A 3,246-nucleotide genomic window follows, 5' to 3' on the forward strand; every position below is an offset into this window, starting at 1 on the left:
AAAGAATCAAGACGCTGTTGGGGTAGCGAGGGCTGTGATGGATACACAAGTCACACCATGCTTGTAGGAGAGTCAGGTAAGAACTAGAACTAGAAATTAGGTTTGAAGCTGGATGTACACACAGATCTAACAACTTTTACCTGTATTCAGTTGATTTGAGCCAAAGTAGTCTAGATTGGAAAAAAGAATGGTGCCTTCATAGTTGTATTTGCTCATTTTTCATTTTTACTTGTCCTCAAATGCTTTGGATTTACCTCTGGACACAGCTGTAAATTAAAGTACAGGTAGACCGATATATCAGGTTGATAATTTATTTCAATATAAACCATTTGCATTAATTGTTTTTTGAAAGCCAATAATTGATCAGTAGTACAAATATAAGATTTTTGATCTTGTGTGGGCAGAACATGAAGTTCAATAAATGTTAAAAGAGTATTATTTGTACATGTATTAATAATTTCATTTCTATAGCTGCATAAAAATCTTAATTACCTGAGTGTTTCAATTGAATGTTATGGTCAGTGTGCTTAAAAAAAAAAAAAAAAAAAAAAAAAGGCCTCAAAATTGGCGGTAGATATCGGCTATCAGCTGACAAAATTTTTAAACTAGAAAAGCACCCCCCCCCGATCACCACCAAAATTTGATCATTTGTTCCTTGTGCCAGTATCAACATTTCCTGAAAATTTCATCAAAATCCATCCATAACTTTTTCAGTTATGTTGCTAACTGTTCAACAAACAAGCAAATCCTGGCAAAAACATAACCGGTATTGACCTTAGAAAAACCCATATGGGTCGACCTCTAATTAAAAGAATGGAGTTGGATGTTGAAATGGCAGCGTTTCTTCTTCACTTGTGAGTTTGATTATGAGGCTTATAAAAGTATGAAGTTATTATGTGATGTTATTATCTTTGCTAAGCTGCAGTTTGTTGATCCACAGTTCAGACTAAACTAACAGTTCTGATCATGTTTATTGGATTCCAAACAGATCTTTAGTTCAGCTACTGACAACACATACTGTACAGAAAACAGAGGTGATAGTGGTCTCACTGTGTTGTTTTCTGTCTAAAAACAGAGCTAAGCTAACAGAGCTATAATGTAAACTATCAGCTGATGCAGCATGGGAAGATTATAAGACAGTGTTATTTCGACCAGCTGTCAAAATAAGCACCTATGAGTTTTATTTTGAAGAAAAAAACTTGATACCATAATACAGATGTGTGTAAATAATGAGCTTTATACTTTATTCGGTGGGTGATACCATATGTGGCTACATGGCAATGATTTGTTGATGGTTTTGGTAGAATAAAGTGTGCTCTGGTGTGAGACTCCCCCCTGCTGGTGAGAATTTGGAATATCAGTACTACATGGAACCTTTTAAGAAACAGAAAATGTCATTTATGAATGTCAAGGGTGTATTTCCTTAAACTGATTAGTCAGTTAGCTAAATAGCTGTCCATAGCTGATTAATCATTGCGGTTCTATAGAATACCTACGTGTCAACAGTGCTGTAAATCTGTAGATACTCTTATACGTCCAAAGTTTATTAAAAGAAAATATTATTTTGGAGTGAAAACCAAAGTGCGAATAGAGAAAGACGAGGAGCACCTTTCTGTGAGCCGCTTAAAGGAAAATAACTGCAAGTACTGAAACTTTGAAAGGAATAGTTGAATTTATTTTCAATAGAATCAAATGTATAACTAAAGTGAAAGATTATTCTTTTGGTAAGGTCAGTACTTTTCAGAGCGGTGCAATGCAAGACTTGTCCTCTTTCACAAAGACGACAAAAGCCAAAGCTACAAGCCTGAATGAGATGTAACTGCCTCTGGTTCGTCCTTTGTTTGTGACCCTCTGTTTTTCTCTAACCCAAGGTCAGCCTCGTCCAGAATGCGTAACTTTACCTGAAAGTATTGCATCTCTCTTTATAGCTTCTTTGTTTGCTGAAAACATGGGCTTCATTGCAGAAGACCTGACTACCAACAATCTATGAATATTTTCTCACAGTGGCTGAAGGGCACTGCCAACCTAATTATCGAAAGGTGTGTATAAAAAGTGTTTTTTTTCCCCCTCATCTGTTGGCTACAGGCATGCTGCCTCTGAAAGATTGATACTAAGCTTGGAAATGGACAGGCATACTTAAGTAGTTCACAAAGTTAGTGTTTGTGTTAGAGGTGATGCCCTACAGGCGGAGACGCTGCAAGTCTTTGAACAGTCCTATTCAGTTACACATAAAAAATAAAAAAAAACCCAAATCTCCAGAATAAACGGTTTTCTGTTTTAAGAAAGCCATTAAGCATCCACACCGTCTACTGATCAAATTTGCACCATTGCTGTTCTGCAAGGACAGTCCTCTTCTAAGTGCCATTGAGGCACTCCACTGTAAAACCTGAAATCTAAGTGTTGTTCAAGGGCTTATCACATTAACTAGACTGATTTAAAACTTTAGACCTTTTGATCTGAAACATTCACAGGGATAAATCAATTCAATTTGCAGTAAAAATTTTAATTTGTGCACAGGCATGTAAAGCTTTCTACAGATGTCACGACAAATGGCACAAAACGCAGCCGGAGAGGACAATGTACAAGTATTTAAAGTATTTATATTCATTCAGTGCTGTCACACACCGACTGAATCAAAGCAAATTTAGATAAGAGCAGAAATCAGCAGTGACAAAATCAAATAAAGTCAAGGCTCAGTGTGCAGCAGTTAATTCACAGCCGGAACTCTTAAATGAACTCCAAGTGTCATTATCTCACTTTTACTCTCGTATAATAATAATAATCATAATAATATAATATCAATTTGGGGAAATGCTGGGGTCACTAGAGAATGATTGCACCTGCATTATTTTTAATTAAAGAAAATGTATAAGCAGGTTTTACCTTCACCCCTCTTTAAATAATTATATAATACGTTTGCTTTACGAATAACACAACGCTAAATAAAACCGTCACAGTAACATTAGTCAGTGACCTGATAAAGTATGAAGCAATTCTAATACAGAACCACAAGAACAAGTCCATAATGATTTAGACAGTGACATAATATGTATAATTTTGCATCTGCACAGTGGATTAGAAATAAAACTGAAGATGCGGTTGAAATGTGGACTTTCAGCTTTAATTCAAGAGGCCAATCCACATTAGCAACAAGCAAACTATCACCACAGTACCCCAACAGCTTATATTTATGCAGAAGCTATTTACATTGAGTGACCTAAGAAGAAAAAAAAATCCTCAACAATA

The sequence above is a fragment of the Sphaeramia orbicularis genome, chromosome 10, assembly GCF_902148855.1.
Source record: "Sphaeramia orbicularis chromosome 10, fSphaOr1.1, whole genome shotgun sequence".
Taxonomy (NCBI): Eukaryota; Metazoa; Chordata; class Actinopteri; order Kurtiformes; family Apogonidae; genus Sphaeramia; species Sphaeramia orbicularis.